Raw genomic sequence first — 9,289 nt, forward strand, 5'->3', positions numbered from 1 at the left:
GGGTGACACCCGGAGCGGTAACCGAGTGTCACCCCGCCGAGACGTCACTGCGCATGCGCGTGACGTCATCACGTGCGTGCACGATGATGTCATCACGCACGCGCGGCGGTATTCTGATACCTGCCGGCGGCCATCTTGGTGATGGACGCTGGCAGAGAGAGGAGGGGACAGTCACCCGGCGGGATAAGGTATGCCGCCGGGTCCCCTCCTCTCTCCTGATACTGTCGGGCGTTCGGTCCATGACCGAGCGCCCGACTTTTCAGAGGGGGGTGACACCAAAATGACGGTGAGTCATTTTGGTGTCACCCCTCCAATGGTGTCACCCGGGTGCAGGCCGCACCCCCCTTGTGACGCCACTGGGGAGAGGAGCTTTCTTGTGGCACCCTTTAAAAGTATATAAAATCTCCAGGCATCCCAGGATGAAAAGATATGCCCGGAGCAAAAATAAAACAAAAAAATAAGTGTTGGGCAAGAATGACAAGGTGAATAGGCGAGACAATACAAAGAGTTCATCTTTTGGCTTCTGGCCTTAGTTTACTTACCCGATTGGCCAGGTCAAAAGGTTAGGTGGAGCTTATAAGTGCCTGCGGTAAGTTGGTGGTTGTCCCGGAGGCGGTGTGTTGCGGCTGGGGGGCTAACATGTTTTTTGGTACTGCCGCAGATAATGGATTTCAGGAAAAGGTGTGGCCTTCAAAGACCTGCAACCTAGTTTGTCTGATGTTGAAATTTTTGATTAAAGAGTAATTTTATATTGAATTATTTAATAAAAGGCTGCTAAGGCCAATTTAAAGCCATATTGGAGTGTGGTCTCTTTATTACCTTCTAGAAGCCCTCCATATCCCCACCCCCAGATTTCCAGTATTACATGAGTCACTGTGCCATGCCCTGAACCCCCTGAGTTATTCTCATACACTAGTCACTGTGCCATTATAAACCCTGTAAAACCTGCACCCCCAAATTTTTCAGTAATACATCAGTCACTGTGCCATGCCCTGAACCCCCTGATTTCGTGTTCACTGTGCCAGCAGAAGCCCCCCATTACCTGCACCCCCAGATTTTCAGCCATACATCAGTCACTGTGCCATGTCCTGACCCGCCCCAGTTCTTGTCATACACTATTCATTGTGCCAGCAGAAGCCCCCCATGACCTTCACCCCCGGATTCCCAGCAATATATCAGTCACTGTGTCATCTCCTGAACCCCCTGAGGAGATATTGTGCGCCTCCAGATTTTCAACCATACACCCACCACTGTGCCAGCAGAAGGCCCCTATATTTTGCACCTAGCACTACCGATGGAGTACAACGATGGACACTTCTTTTTTTTGTTTTACTAATAAAGGAATTGTCAAAAACTGTCTCCTGTTTTTTTGTTTAAATAAAGGACTTTTTAAAAGGGGTTCCTAATGACACCCTTGATGAATATGCTACATACACATGAGTATAAGCAAGTGCTTCCATTTACACATGTATACCCCCTTACAGCACCACCCTATGGCTGGAGCTCCGGGGCACTTTAAATACAGGCCTGTTTTCCCGCTCTGTGCCCATATGCCTGAATTTGCCCCCTGTATACGAGCCCTTATTGTACGACAATTCATCGTCGCAATCTACACCAGAACGATACGTTAATCTTACAGGTATCAGCACCTGCTCATGTCCTCCATGCAATCGGTGCGCTCAGTTCAGTGTGGAGCTCCCATTTAATCCCCAATAGTAGAATTCCAGGTTACAATCGTCCGTGTGAATTCCAGCATGTCGGACACGAGTTCTTTCCGATAGGCCGCGTTATCTGTACAGGACATTTCCTAAATAGAATGTGGATTGGGTGAGAACATGATGGGGAATGCGCTCTGCAATCAGCCATGTTGGTATATTTAGTGTCTTGTCCTGTAGTATACAATGGAATTTCTCTTATCGGGAATTAGTACGTGACCGGCAGTCGCGCGCCCCCCGGATCGCTTTGCACAGCCTGTTATGGTGATAGTGAACATCATTCAAGTTACCTTACAGTGGGAATTCCAAGCAGACACATTTCGGTAAGGAAAGGAAATTACTGGCAGAACACTAAAATGTACTTACTGTATATAGAATATATACTGGTCACTTTACGACTAGAATACCCTAAAGTAGATCTTTATATCAAATCATACAGAGATCCATTTGGTATCTTCTGTGTCCAATCAAATCGCAATCCAAGCCATGATTAGGGGAGTGTTGCTGCCCCCCGAAACGCATTGCCTGTTTTCATTTGATTGAAATGCGAACCATTAAAGCCATTTTTGGTCCCATTCACCTTTCTGGTGTCCTATGTTTCTAAACATTAGTAGATAAAACATGGCAGCCTTAAAGTGAACCTGCCAGTAAAGCTGGCCATGCGCTTTCTCTATCAGGTCTGTTCCTCTGCTGATTTGACAGCAGGCAGTGGGCGGCGGCAACAGCCATCCCGCTATTGGCTATTGCAATTTGAAATAGCCAATGGCAGGCTGTTTATTTCTCGCCCACTGCCCAAATATTGGTCGAGGCGGTGAGCAGCGGATTTTTTGTTTTGGCGGGCATCGAGGATCAGGAGAATTTCATTGCTGGACAACGTGATCGATGCTGGATGTACATCGTGTGACTTTTTTTCGTACAATAAAGAGATTGTGAAAAACAGTTTTTTGTGTTTATTTACTATTGAATGTTTATTTGGTGAATAAGTAGGGGTAACATTTACCCTTTACTCATTCACATGGGGGGCAACATCTGGGTGCCCCCTTTAGAAAAGGGGGCACCCAGATTTAGATAAGCTCCCCTGCCCGCAGACCCCCACAACCACTGGACCAAGGTTGTGGGGAAGAGGCCCTTGTCCTCATCAAGATGGGGACCCAAGCCCTTGTGCGTCCCTGTGCCTTTAAGGGAGGTTGGGCTTCCTCCTGACAAGCCTGCACCCAATTTTATCTTTTGCTACATGTGCTCCAAGATGGAGACTCTCATAGTTTAGAGTTAGGACCGCACTATATGGAGGTGCCTTGTCACGGCTGTGCGGCTTTCACATTTTCTGCAGAAGACGTGTATCTAAGCTCTGTTTTTAACCTTAGCTGTTTTTTTTTTGCATACTGGCTGATGAGTGTGCTGGGAAACTTTTTGCTGTCTTACCCCATGTTGAGGGCAAGTGTTTTTTTTTGGTTTTTTTACCGGGTTTACATGTCTACTCTGCTTCCATACAAAAGAAAACCTTGTTGTGTCTGTGTTTGCTATTACTGTAATAATTTTCCAACTAAAAAGTATTTTCCTCTCCACCAGTCCCTGCGTATTTTCCCGAAACGCCACAAATCACAACAGAGCTTCATCAACTGGAAATACCTCTAATCACCAGCTTTATCTGTTCTATTTAAAGGTATCCTGTCTGCTGTAGAGTTGTGTGTGTGTGTGTGTGTGTGCAGACATCCCAACTCTCCGGGGCGCTCCGGGAGTCTCCCGCTATTAGATAGCGGCTCCTGGGCACCCGGGAGAGAGAAACATTTTCCTCCTGAAAGGTTTACTCATAGGAATGCATAGCTAGATTGCTATTGGCTATTTCACTTTGCAATAGCCATATAACACCCACTCACTGCTGCTGAGGGGGACCTGAAGTTTTCCATCAGGTCCTTGTCTAGTGATTGACAGCAGCAGAGGGCGGGTACAATAGCCAGCTTGCTATTGGATATTGTACAGACACTGGGTGATGTATATTTGTTTGATTCCTATTCGTTATTGAAAAAAAGATTGAGCGTTTAATACTACTTTAAAGTAACTCTGGTGCTATTTAAATAAAAGTCATACCTGTAATGAGAAGAAATAAAGGCTGTGCAAAGCTTAAAGGGATATTTCACCTTTTGAATAATAAAAATTATAAATGCAGACTTCTTCATATTAGAAAAAACGTGCATTTATAATTTTTTTGTAAAGGAGCCATTCAAGCATTACAACCGATATCAGAGGATTGTGGGTGCAATGTTCTTGCCCCTGCAAACTCTTCCTCCCGTCCCGGTCCATTCCTCCGTATGGACGTTCAGTAACAGGGAAGGGAGGAAGTGTTAATGGACTACAATTGTGGTGACGTCACTGCTCTTGTATTCCATCAAGAAGTCTCTGCCACAGTGGCTGATGGAACTTCCCCATTGACAGATCCTGGGCAGAGCCACAAATTTTAAAACAAAAGAAGGGGAGAAGAACCACGTGATTCAGGTAAGTGGGGAGGGGGGGTTGCAATCTGACCACTTTTCATGTTACACCCCAAATAGGCGAGTGACCTAAAACATGGCCAGAAAGGTGAACTTTACCTTTAAGACTGGACTTTGTGTGATGTCTGGTAGGTAATGGGCAACTGCAAATGTTCACACGGTCAAAACTGGTTTTAAAGGCTCCTCACTAACTGTCCTGCTATAGATGTCTGTCTTCTGTTAAGGTGCCCATACACTGTTCGATTCTCGTACGAGAATCGCGGGAAATCCCGCGATCGTACGAGAATCGAGCAGTGCGAACGAAGACGTGCGACCGTTTCTACTGTACGGCCGCACGTCATTTGTCTAAGGAGCACGCTAGAAAACCAGCCGAAAATCGTACGATTTTCGGCTGGTTTGAACGGTGCTCGGGAGACAAATGCCAAACGGGCCGGTGTTCGCACGCGCACACTGCCCGTTCAGCATTGCGGTCATCGGTACGATCTGCCTGTCCAAGATGGGCAGATCGTACGTTTTGTTAATTACTTTACAACCATCGCAAGACTAAGGTCTTGCGATGGTTGTACAGTGTATGGCCACCTTTACACTCGAGCAGAATGGCAAGAGATAGTTTTAAATTAAGAAAACATGTGCAAAAAAAAAAAGAAGCTCTCGTGGAATTTCCAGCTCTCCGGAGATGGAGCCGAATGCAATCTAAAATTACAATGCTGCGGTAATGATGAAAAAAGTGATGTAATTGGATAAAGCGTCAAAAACCATCTGTATGTAGCTGGGGCATCACTACGAATCATGGGGCCCCATGGCAAAATTTTGATGAGGCCCCCCCCAGCTAACTCTCTTTGTAGCAGTTTACAGTGTGGACTGTTACAATTACAGTATTCATCCTGCAAACATATACCAGAAATAAAAGAGGGAGACCTGTATCGGCCGCACTGACACACTGGAGACAATGTATAAAAATAATGTTTCTGTTATCTACAACAACCTTCTGACTTCCAGATGTCATTCTTCTATCTCTAGTACAGAAAGTGAAAGCAACAACTTATTCCCTGGCATGAGCAAGAGATACATTCCTCCCCCTTTCTGTAATGGTTTGGTCCCCATGTTACAGGATAAACACAGATCCTCTTAGGAGAAATGTTTACAGTGAACTGACTTATTGTAAGCCGGGTTCGGCCTTTTCTGGAAAAAATTAAATTGTGGTTTTCTTTTTCTTGGCAGATGTCACGAGTGGGAATATGATTTGATAACAAGTCATCTGCTCGCTACTTGCAGGTTACAATAGCTGTAGAAGTTTTCATGACCTGGGAGGGTTTCTGTTTGGAAAGATAACAGTTCAGGCCAAAGTTATGTAAGCAAAGCACAGCGCTGTATCATAAAATCTGTAACAAATACTATTAAAACTTCCGGCAGATCTAAAAGACGCAAATAAATTCAGCTCTGCGTTCAATAATACAATTTTAAACACAGTTTGAATACAACCTGGGTAAAATAACCAAACTTGATTTTAAGTTTATGTCTGGGCCCAAAAAAAGAACATATTTAAAGAGGAACTCCAGTTTTGAGCTGCCTGCGTAATGGGTGCCTGCCTGCATCAGACTGCAATGCCTGGTGGGAGCATGCTTGTAAAGGTGGTTCCAGGGGACCCTGCAAGGGAACAGAGCCATCTTAAAAAAAATTACCTTTGCAGTGGGGCTACCCCCAGCACTGCGAGGGTTAACTGCTCGTTTTGTCTAGGGAGCAAAAATAAAGCATATATACTGACCTGATCCTTGCTCCTTCTGGGCTGCTAGACTGATTCCGACAGTCACATCATTGCCCTGGTAAAGGGACCCTGCATGGCCCCGAAACGTTGGCTACTGCAATATGTATGACGATTTGTCCAAATAAATGGACGTTACCATTTGATCACACCTACTGAGTGCTGGTGATTCCTGTTTTCTACTGTTTGATGTGCAGGGCGCCATCCGTGATTATCACTACGAGCACCACCATTGTGATTTGGGCCGGAGACGCTGCAAGGAGTGTAGGGGGACCTACTGTTTTTCAATATTGATTCCCACAGGCTCTTCTTCCCTGGGCTCCAGCAGGCTAACGACCTGTGATGTCATCACGTCTAATGAAGGTCTATTAGGCGTGAACTTAACTCTTGCAGGGGGACATACTACAGGTGGAGCAGAGGTGAGAGAGGTGAGCGGTCACTGCTGCCGGACTTAGGGCCCAGTCACACCAGACAGTGTGTTCTGGCCCGATTCTGGACGGAACGCATTGGACCGCATTGCGGCCGGCTCACTATCTTGTGGGACTGGAGGGGGCGTGATGGTCCATTGAAGTGAATGGCACCGTAGCCACGCCCTACGGCCCGCAATGCAATCGGCTGCACGGGACCGTGTGGCACATCAATGCCTCCGGTCCGGTCGGGTCCGAAAAAAATGCTGAAAATTACATTTTAAAGCTGAATTACAAGCAAAAAAAAAGGTTTATTTAAAATATTCTTCATTAGTCACAAAGAACATGAATCTACTTTGTGTGCACCAAATACCTTAGCAAATTATAATAATAATTATTATTACTATACAGGATTTATTTAGCGCCAACAGTTTGCGCAGCGCCTTACAATATAAGGAAGACATTACCATTACAACACAATTCAAGACAAGATAGTAAGGAGGGCCCTGCCCCTGAGGGCTTACAATCTAAAATCCAGTTATTATCTTGCTAATGTAGTAGTGACATTACCCCTGTGCTGTACAAAACCTGTGTAGAGAGCAGAGATGTGGGAGGGTCTATGCAGGCCCCACCCAATACCGACTGCCTGCAGGAAATTACAAGAGGGGGCGGAGACGAGACCAGTCGCCCTGCACAAGGAGAGAGAGCAGCAGTGACCGGTCTTTATTACAGGAAGCTCCAAGTCTCACACTGGATTACTGCACAGATCTGAAAGAAATCCACAAAGCTCACCAAGATTCAGGAAGAACACACATGAGCCTGTATTAGGTCAATATCTACTTTTCCCGGAAGTCAGCTTTAATCCTTCCAGAAATCCAGTAATGTCCGAAGTAGATCCAGCAGTGAGCTGACAACGCTGTCCCTGCTTCACTGAAATCCCAAGATAACACATCAGCACTCAGTGGCATCACTAGGGGGGTGCGGCCTACACCCGGGTGACACCATTGTTGGGGTGACAGCAACATGACTGACAGTCATTTTGGTGTCACCCCCTATGAAAAGTCGGGCACTCGGTCATGGGCCGAGAGCCCCGACAGTTGCAGGAGAGAGGACCTGGCGGCATACCGTATCCGGGTGAACGTCCCCTCCTCTCTCTGCCGGCGTCCATCACCAAGATGGCCGCGCAACAACCCTTATTTTATGCAGGTGAGTAGATTGGTGTTTTCTTTTTTTTTCCCTGATGGTGACTACGGTGGACCATACCAGTACAATGGCGTGTTGAAATGGCTAGGTGCAACAGGGAGTCAGGAACAGAGCGTTGTCAACCTATAACAGGAAGCAACGGCAAAAGGCCCGGACCCCTCAATATTATTTTAATGACAGCAGCAGATTTTAAAATATTGAACATTAGTTTTTTTAAACTTTAATTGCCAACTTTACATTTCTAACAATATTAACAAAGGTAAAACGTGGATGAGATTATGGCAATTTGTTTACATATGTGCACGGTAGGCGGGCACATCAGCTAAGGGATGATTTTTGATTGGTGAAAGATGACAGGCATGCCTCGCCGAGCCATGCGAGTGAACCTGTGAGTCCTGGAATGAAGCATGGCAGACACCAGACTGGGCAAAGTGTTATGTTAAAAATACATGTGGTCCATGCGGTCAATGTCTCATGTTAGATGGCTGTTTTCTTACCCACGCAGCAAAAATTTAGCTTCTATCTTTCCATATTATTTCTTGTTTTGTGGTCTCTAAGTTCACTTCATGTCAACGATTCCCCGTGAGCGAGTTCCTGAAATTTTTTACATTTCAACACGATCACAGAAAAAAGAGAAGTGCGGGTGAATACATTGCAGCGTTTTTTTCCATGATAGAACTATATGCTGCTTATAAAAAATGATATTGAAATATTCCCCACGTTGATGTGCTGACTTATGAGAAATGAAATGTTTCATGAAAATAGAAATCAGAGAAAGAAAGAAAGAAAAAAATTAGAGACGTTGTTTTTTTTTTGGTCTGGGAATTCCACCTGGGTATTTAAAGTAGAACTCCGGGATTTATTACAGAAGAACTCCAAGATTTATTATAGAACCCCAGGATTTTTTACTGAAGAACTCCGGGATTTATTACAGGAGAACTCCGGGATTTATTACCCAAGAACTCCGGGATTTATTACAGGAGAACTCTGGGATTTATTACAGGAGAACTCCGGGATTTATTACAGGAGAACTCCGGGATTTATTACCCAAGAACTCCGGGATTTATTACAGAAGAACTCCAGGATTTATTACAGAAGAACTCCAGGATTTATTACAGAAGAACTCCAGGATTTATTACAGAAGAACTCCAGGATTTATTACAGAAGAACTCCAAGATTTATTATAGAACCCCAGGATTTTTTACTGAAGAACTCCGGGATTTATTACAGGAGAACTCCGGGATTTGTTACAGAAGAACTCCAGGATTTATTATGAAGAACTCCAGGATTTATGATAGAAGAACTCCAGGATTTATTACAGAAGAACTCCAGTATTAATTACAGAAGAACTCCAGTATTAATTACAGAAGAACTCCAGGATTTATTATAGAAGAACTCCAGGATTTATTATAGAAGAACTCCAGGATTTATTATAGAAGAACTCCAGGATTTATTACAGAAGAACTTCAGTATTAATTATAGAAGAACTCCAGGATTTATGACAGAAGAACTCCAGGATTTATTACAGAAGAACTCCAGTATTAATTACAGAAGAACTCCAGTATTAATTACAGAAGAACTCCAGGATTTATTACAGAAGAACTCCAGGATTTATTATAGAAGAACTCCAGGATTTATGACAGAAGAACTCCAGGATTTATGACAGAAGAACTCCAGGATTAATTATAAAAGAATTCCAGTATTAATTATAGA

Source organism: Nanorana parkeri, unplaced genomic scaffold (assembly GCF_000935625.1).
Source record: "Nanorana parkeri isolate BGI_ZX_2015 unplaced genomic scaffold, ASM93562v1 scaffold335, whole genome shotgun sequence".
Classification (NCBI taxonomy): Eukaryota; Metazoa; Chordata; class Amphibia; order Anura; family Dicroglossidae; genus Nanorana; species Nanorana parkeri.